General features: G+C 42.6%; 1 pseudogene; it reads left to right on the top strand.

Moving 5' to 3' along the window:
* Positions 1 to 5,845: 5,845 nt before the first annotated feature.
* On the top strand, positions 5,846 to 8,505 carry LOC150006280 (keratin, type II cytoskeletal 8 pseudogene; annotated as a pseudogene).
* Positions 8,506 to 8,842: the final 337 nt, after the last annotated feature.

Here is an 8,842-nt window from a genome sequence, read left to right as displayed (position 1 = left end):
CTGCTTTCCTCCACCCAGTGATCCCCCTCCCTCCAGTTGTCCCCTCCTTTTAGTCCATGTCCATTGGTTGCGCATATAGTTCTCAACCTCTTCCTGTCTACTCTATTCCCTCCTATTATGCTACTTAATTCCTGAACCCCCTCCCTCCCTTTTCCCCTTCCCCTTCCCTGCTGACCTCCCCCCAATATGTTCCCCATACCTATAATTCTTTTTACACTCTCGTTGCCTACTTAGTTTGCCTTTGTTTCAGTTCCCTAGCTTCTGTTGTTGGTTCTTGCGATGCAGTTTTCATTTTAATGTTCATAGTTTTGATCCTTCTTCTTCTAAACCAGTCTCTTAACATCTCATATAGTAGTGGTTTGGATCTGATGAACTCCTTCAGTTTTCCTTTGTTCGGGAAGCACTTTCTCTGCCCTTCTATTCTGAATGACATTTTCACTTCATAGAGTATTTGTGGTTGTAGGTTTTTGATTTTCATTACTTTGAATATTTCTTGCCAGTCCCTTCTTGCCTGCAGGGTCTCCTTTGAGAAATCCACTGATAGTCTAATTGGGACCCCTTTGTACATAATTCTTCTCTTCTCTCTTGCTGCTTTTAAGATTCTCTCTTTATCTATAATTTTTTACAATTTGATTATAATGTGTCTTGGAGTGGTTCTCCCTGAGTCCAGTTATTTTGGAACTCTCTGTGCTTTCTGGACCTGTAAGTCTATTTCCTTCCCCAAATTTGGTAAGTTCTGCTTCATTATTTTTTCACATAATCTTTCAATTTCTAGTTCTTTTTTTCGCCCTCTGGCAATCCTATTATTTGAATGTTCGTTCGCTTATAGCTGTCCCAGAGGTTTCTGAACCTCTCCTCGTGTTTCTCCCTTTTTGTTTCCTCTTTCTGCACTGGTTGACTGTTCCTTCCCTATGTTCCGATTTGTTGATTTGATCTCTGGTTTTCATTTCCTCACCACTTGACTCATGTGTGTTTTCATTTATTTCAGTGTGACTAGCTTTCATTCCTTCCCCATCTTGTTCCAAATCTTTGTTAATTCTGTAAGCCACCTTATGACTATAGCTCTGAACTGAGCCTCAGAAAGATTTCTTATTTGCTCATCAGATAGGTCCCTCATCTGCTATCTGGTGAGCTGCATCACCGGGATTTCAATCATGGTCTGTTTCATCCTGTCAGCTTTTCTGTTTACCTTTGTTTCCTGGGAGGGCTGTAGGGGGCGGCGCCCTGTGCACTTGTCACTACCCAGCGACTGGCAACATTTTTCACCGCTCTGTGGTGCTTTGTGTGGGGGTGGGGCTCTAAAATGGATTGCTGCCGTTGCTCTCTGCTGAAAGACCAGGAGGCTCCTTCCCCACGGCCTCACCGTTCAAGGCAATAGGGGGTCTGCCTTCCCCAGCGTTGGAATCGCAAGCTGTCGGGTGTCGACAACAGCTGAGATTGCTCCCCTGGCATTTCTCGCAGTCCCACTGCTATCCCCGCTGCTACCATGGACAGCCCAGCCCAACCTTTCCATCCTGATTCCGATTTTGCCCCTCCTACCCATCCAGAGGAGCACCACTGGTTTATAACTTCATACCTTGGGCTTCCTTATAGTTTTATTTTATGGAATTTCTGGTTTTCTTTGGTTTTTAGGTAGTTGTATTCCTACTTAGTTGTAGAAGGAGACAGAGTGTGTCAGTCTAAGCCTCCATCTTGGCCGGAAGTGTCAAGACATGCCCTTTATGCTGTGGAATCCCTTACAAGATAGGGTGCAAGAAGATTGGGAAGAATGAGGACAATGACTCAACACCAGGAAGACAAACAGTCCAATAAAAAATGGGCAAAGGACCTGAACAGACATTTCTCCAAAGAGGACATACAGAGGGCCCATAGGCATATGAAAGGATGCTCAACATCACTAGCCATCACAGAGATGCAAATTAAAACCACAATGAGATACCACTTCATACCTGTCAGAATGACCATCATTAATAAATCAACAAACAACAAGTGCTGGCGAGGTTGCAGAGAGAAAGGAACCCTGGTGCATTGCTGGTGGGAATGCAGACTGGTGCAGCCACTATGGAAAACAGTATGGAACTTCCTTAAAAACCTAAAAATGGAACTGCCTTTTGACCCAGTGATTCTGTTGCTGGAAATATACCCTAAGAAACCTGAATCACTAATTCAAAAGAACTCATGCACCTCTGTGTTCATAGCAGCACTGTTTATAATAGCCGAGTGCTGCAAATAGCCTAAGTGCCCATCTGTAGATGATTGGATCAAAAAACTGTGGTACATTTACACAATGGAATACTATGTAGCAGAAAGAAAGAAGGAACTCCTACTTTTTGACAGCATGGATGGAACTGGAGAGTATTATGCTTAGTGAAATAAGCCAGGTGGCAAAAGACAAATACCATATGATCTCACCTAATACAGGAACATAATGAGCAAAACAAACAAAAGAGCAAAATAGAACCAGAGGCATAGAAACAAGGAATAGATTGATGGTGACCAGATGGGAGAGGGAGAGGGAGAGGGTTAAGGCAGGAAATAGGGGAAGGGTCTAGTCAAGGAACAGGTATAAAGAACCCATAGACATGGACAACAGAATGGGGATTGACTGTGGAAGTCAGGGGGGTGGTGAGGATGGCAGGGAAGAGCAACGAGGGAAAATTGGGACAACTGCAATAGAACAACAATAAAAAAAAAAAAGAATGAGGACAAGGATTGGAGGATTGGATGAAAAAGGGGAGGGATTGAGAAGTACAGATTAGTGGTTTTAAAAGAGTCATGGGGCTGTTAAATAATAACTATGTATGGGGCCAGGTGGGGACTGGAAATATCAGGGGGAGCACTTTGTTAAGCATATGATTGTCTAACCACTGTGGTGTATGCCTGAAACTAATACAAAATAACATTGACTATAAACTGTATTTTAAAAACATTTTAACTAAAAGAAGGAGAATGAGAACAAGTGAGAGTGATCCTAGAACATGGAGGAGAACACACCTGCTTGGTGAATAAATATTTCAATTATGATGATGTACTGTGATTTAGAATACCTTGATGTCCTCTGACAAATTACCCCTCTGCCCTCTGGCAGACATTGTATGTCTTCAGCTTAAATCTTTATTCCCAGATTTAAATTCACTAGAGAAAGCACACAGTTATATATGTTACTTTTAAAAATTCACGTATCTGTGCCTTACCTCTTGATTCAGTTGGTGAGAGTGATCTGAGGCCCAGGAATTCAGCTGATTCTGCATACAAATGGAGCAAGGACTGTGGCTTTGTATTCTTTAGTGTAAATGCAGGTCTCAAGGGCAAGTTTGTTTAAGAAAGAAAGTTCTCCCAAGTCACACAGTTCTGAGGAAGATTGTAACTGAGCAAACTGGGGCTTGTTCACATGGTGCCAATTAGTGTTGAGAATAACAGATCTTTATTCACAATATTCCAACCTTGGGTGGGGGTGCTGGGAGCACTTCAACTCAGAGCCCTGTTCTCCCACAAGACCCAGCCCTTCTCTTGCTCCCAAAAAGGTTATAAGCCAAAAGAAGCTCAGGAGTTCCCCATCTCCTTATCTGTCAGCTCACTCCTTCAGGACCTGGGGTCTGTTGTCCTCAGCCTCTGTATAAGAATCCAGAAAAGTATGTGCTGTGTTACACTGGATCATGGTGAAGTCCAGGATAAGCACAAGTCCTAGGAGAGTGTCCTTTCCATATGTCCCAAGTTCCAAGAGTCCAAATAGAATCTGGGTCTGCAGGGCAGAGTCCTTGGTGGCTTTGGAGTCAGCCAGAGCAGGCACAATCAAAGCAGCAGCGTGCCTGCTTTCTTATTAACCCATGCCACATGGCCGAATCCTGACTATAAACTGCATAGCTGCTTGCTTATCATTCTACATCATGGCACCTCCTCTCACAGCTGCTACAAACATGCTCCTTCTCTCAAGGCTGCCCGCCCTTCCTTGTAAATCCTGACCCAGGACTTCCTATGTGACCTCATTTATGACTCCTCGCACAATGAGCTACCTTTTCCAGCTTTCCTGTATTGTTTGCATTCTTTTGGCTGCCATTTTTAGTCAGGGAAAGAGTTCCTATCACAGGGATTTCTGAGGAAGACCTTCACCTCCCCTGGCTATGTCAAGGGTCAGGATACACTCTTAGTCAGTACACCTTTTGCCCTGGGGCATGTGGTTGCACAACTATTAGCTAGCTACCAACTTGCCATAGATATGCAAAGTATCTTAAATGCTGTATCTTCTCCTTCCCCCGTCCCCCAACCATAGGCTGTGAGGACTTTGGGGATTCCTCCCCTGCTCTGTACCCCATTTCAAGATATATTGAAGGGTAGAGGGTGTGGTGAGGGTGGTGGGGGTGATGAATAATATAAAATAAAATTGAGTTGCCCAGTAAAAGTCAAACGGCTAAATCCACCACCCAGATTTCCCAAGGGGCATCAGAAAGGCTAGGATGTAACTTCTGAAGAAATCTTCAATTGCCAAGTGGATTTGAAAACTGGAAACTAAATGGAGATTTGTGCTTATTTACCCTATCTCTGACCTTCTCAGTCACCTCTTCTATGAATTAAGAGATTGTCAGAAACTTCAGCATAGTCCTCTGCCCTGTGCCTAGCCCTGAGAGATGCTTTCAAGTAAAAACTGAAGGAAAAACACTCACAGAGGAGACGGGTACCAGCTGGGATTTATTTCAGTGTCAGCTTGACACAAACATGGGTGAAGGCCAGATATGGATTGGTGACTCATCCACATTTAGATGCAGTTTGTGTAAAATGTTTTCATTTCCGCATCATGGAAACAAATCTGAAAGCTTTCACTCAAACTATGAAATTTAATTCCTTGCAACAAAAAGTGACCAACCCCCAAGCACAGCTTTAAAGAGTCCCACTTCGACTCCTATTTAATTTCTGAATCTAGGTTAACCATAGTTTGTATTTAATTTCAGTACAGAAACAATCAAAATGATGATATTTTGCCTCTTGGTAATTCTCTGTCCATGTATGAATTGTTTTTTAAATAAGAATGAGTTAAGGTTTGGTTAATCTTTAGCATAGTTAATCTTTACACCACATAATGCTTTCAAAATAGACTTTAGATGTTACATTTTCTTTTGAAAAGCACTAATATTCCAGCCTGAATGCACTTTGGGGTGAGGGTGGGGGATCAAGAGAGATTGGGGGAGTCCTTTAGCCCGTGTCTGTAGCCATCTGTTTCCTAAATATGCATGTTATAAAAGAGCCTTAACCATTTTTAACAAGTTTCCAAAAAGGCAAGAATTAAAATATTAAGGATTTATACACTGCCTTCAGATTTTTTTTGTCCAACATTACTTTTTAATGTTTTTGATAAAACCAGTCCATAAGACATGTCTTCCTGACCTCAGATGTAATGCGATGGTCTTGTACATTTTAACACAGATATCAAAGGATATGATACATACATATTAAAAGATCTTGACTATCACAGCATCTTAAAGACAAGAAATCTTTGTGGCAGACAGTTCAAAATTATTTCTTGACAGCTTTATTGTGGTATCATTTACAAATATAAATTGCATATATTTATGGTGTACAAGTCGATGTATTGATATATGTATACATTGTGAAATGATCATCACAGTCAAGCTAATTTAATATATTCATCACTTTTACATTTACCATTGTGTGTATATCACATTTTCTTTATTCATCTTTAATAACTGAAACTTTGTACCCTTTGACCAATATCACCCCATTTCTCAGTGCCCCAGCCCCTGGCAAGCACCATCCCACTCTGTAAATACCACATATAAGTGAGATCACACAGTGTTTTTCTTTCTGTGCCTGGATTATTTTGCTTAGCATGATGTCCTCCAGCTTCACCCATGTTATCACAAATGGTAAGATATACTCATTTTTTTAAAGTTGAATGCATGTGGTTTGTGTGTGTGTGTGTGTGTGTGTGTGTGTGACAACTTTATCCATATGTCAGCTGAAGGACAGTTAGTTTGCTGTTTGAATGATGCTATAATCAATAAGGGAGTATAGATACCCCTTAGTGAATCTGATCTCCATTCCTTTTAGATATACATACACCAGAAGTGGAATTGCTGAATTATACAGTAGTTTTATTGTTAGTTTTTTGAGGGACCTGGATACCATAAATTAGTACAGCCACTATGGAAATATATATGATGGTTCAAAATTATTTATTGAGCAATTACTGTGTGTCAGGCTTGAGATATATCAGTGAGACCAATATCTACTCTGTGACCTTTAGTAACTCATATCCATGTAATCCTGTTTTCCCATTAAGAAAAATTGAGAGAATTAAACTAGATCTCACAGCATGGCTCTAGGATTCAATAGAATTAAGGATCTTGCAGTCCTTTTGTATGGGCAACAAAGACATGCTAGTGGGTGCTGGCTATAAGAAGAAATTTGACTGAAGAAAGACTTCAAAGGATGGGCATGATCCTTAAATCAGGATTTTCAGCACTTTTATTATGACATGTAATTACAGATGATTTACCCTCATCTTTTTAATCTAGTTTATTAAAAAGAACACTCAGCCTATCCTAGCGGCAAATATTTTTGCTTTTTGCTGCTAATGTTTTCAGTCAGAAATAAATTAAATATTACTGTCATTAAAAAATAAATAAATTTCCCTGGAAAACAGAGAAAAAATTACTTTGTTGGCAAAAAGGGGAACAGTTATGCCCCCACACTAGGTAGTAATACAGCATGGTCCTAGAAAAGAACTGTTTTAACTTCTTAAGGAGATTACTGTGCTAAAATTTTAAGCTTGAGTTACCAATAAGCAATCTGAATACAGCCCCCAAAATTTTGGAGAAACAAGTGAGGTTTTAGGACTTTGATGGCAATTTTAAAAAGAAATTCCATAGTGTTTCACCAATTTTCAGTGTTAATAGGGAAAATATCTTCAAGAATTGCAGTGATAGCTGCCCTCCACTTAGAAGTAGCTTTTTGGCTCCTGCTTGAATCTCTGTCTGGTTTGGCCTCCTTACCTCCTCTCTAGGCTCCACCGTGTCCACAAGGGTGACCCAGAAAACCTACAAGGTGTCCACCTCTGGCCCCAGGACCTTCATCAGCCACTGGTATTCAAGTGGGCCCAGTATCAGGTTCTCAACTTTTCCTGGGTTGGCTGGAGCACCAACATGAATTTGGCCACAGGTTTTGGCAGAGCTGGGAGTATGGGGACCTTCAAAGCTGTCCAAGTGAATCAGAGCCTGCTGAGCCCCCTGAAGCTGGAGGTGGACCCCAACATCCAGGCAGTGTGTAACCAGGAGAAGGAGTGGATAAAGAGCCTCAACAAGTTTGCTTCCTTCACCAAAAAGGTACAGAGCCTGGAGCAGTAGAATAAGATTGAGGAGACCAAGTGGACTCTCCTGCAGCAGCAGAAGAGGATTCACAGTAACATGGACAACATGTTTGAAAGCTGCATCAACAACCTTTCATGGCAGCTGGAAATGCTGACCCAGGAGAAACTGAGGCTGGAGGCAGAGTTTGGCAACATGCAGGGGCTGGTAGAGGACTTGAAAAATAAGTATGAGGATGAGATCAACAAGCACACAGAGATGGAGAATGAATGTGCCCTTATCAAGAAGGATGTGGATGAAACTTACCTGAATAAGGTAAAGCCAGAGTCCAGCCTGGAAAGGCTGACAAATGAGATCACCTTCTACAGGCAGGAGATTTGTGAGCTGCAGTCCCTGATCTCTGACATGTCCACGGTGCTGTGCATGTAAAACAGCTGCTCCCTGGACCTGAATGGCATAGTCGCTGAGGTCCAGGCCCAATACACAGAGATCACCAACCACAGCCAGGCTGAGGCTAAGCCCATGTACCAGATCAAGTATGAGGAGCTGCAAACACTGGCTGGAAAGCACAGGGCTGACCTGAGTGGCACAAAGATGTAGATTTCTGAGATTAACCTGACCATCAACTGACTCTAGCTGAGGTCAAGGGCCTCAAAGGCCAGAGGGCTTCCCTGGCAGCCACCATCATCAATGCCAAGCAGCGTGGGGAACTGAAGACAAGGTAGCTGAGCTGGAAGCCGATCTGAGAACCGCTACGCAGGACATGGCCTGACAGCTGCATGGGTATCAGGAGCTCATGAATATCAAGCTAGCCCTTGACGAGGAGGTCGCCACCTACTGCAAGCTGCTGGAGTGTGAGGAGAACCAGCTGGGGCCTGGGAGGCAGAACATGAGTATCCATACCAAGACCACCAGTGGCTACTCAGGTGGGTAGAACCAGGCTTACTGAAACCTCACCTATAGCCTGGGCTTCCAGGCCAACTTGGGCTCTGGTGGGGGCCCTGGCTCCTTCAACCGCACCAGCACCAGCTCCTCCAAGATGGTGGCTGTGGAGAAGATTGAGACCCACAACGGGAAGCTGGTGTCTGAGTCATCCAATGTTCTGCCCAAGCAAAAGACTACTGCAGTCTCTCTTGTCCTCCAAGCCAGTGGGAAAGGAGCTGTGCAGGGGAGCCAGGGAAGTTAAGGGCACAGAAGACACACCTGAAGCTCAGCTCCAGTCCTCAGTTCACCCTTGGGGTACAAGAGTTTACTGCCTGGAGGACTGCCTCTTACCCTGCCCATGACTAAAACCCAAATCAAGTATTTTTTCCCCAACATAAAGTCTTAGCTGGCTCTGACTAAAAAAAAAAAAAAAAAAACACTGGTTGATAATATACAGTTTTTACTTTCTACTATTTTTTTTTTGTTTACAAAATTGCTTCTAGCTTGTTAAAATATAAATTGGTATAATGGATGGATACATGAATAAATGGCTAGATGGTTAGATGGAGATGGACAGACAGATAGACAAATAGATAGCA

Source organism: Furipterus horrens, unplaced genomic scaffold (genome assembly GCF_987537825.1).
Source record: "Furipterus horrens unplaced genomic scaffold, mFurHor1.1.pri manual_scaffold_6, whole genome shotgun sequence".
Classification (NCBI taxonomy): domain Eukaryota; kingdom Metazoa; phylum Chordata; class Mammalia; order Chiroptera; family Furipteridae; genus Furipterus; species Furipterus horrens.
The sequence above is the reverse complement of the archived record's forward strand: the minus strand, read 5'-3'. Positions and strand labels throughout refer to the sequence as shown.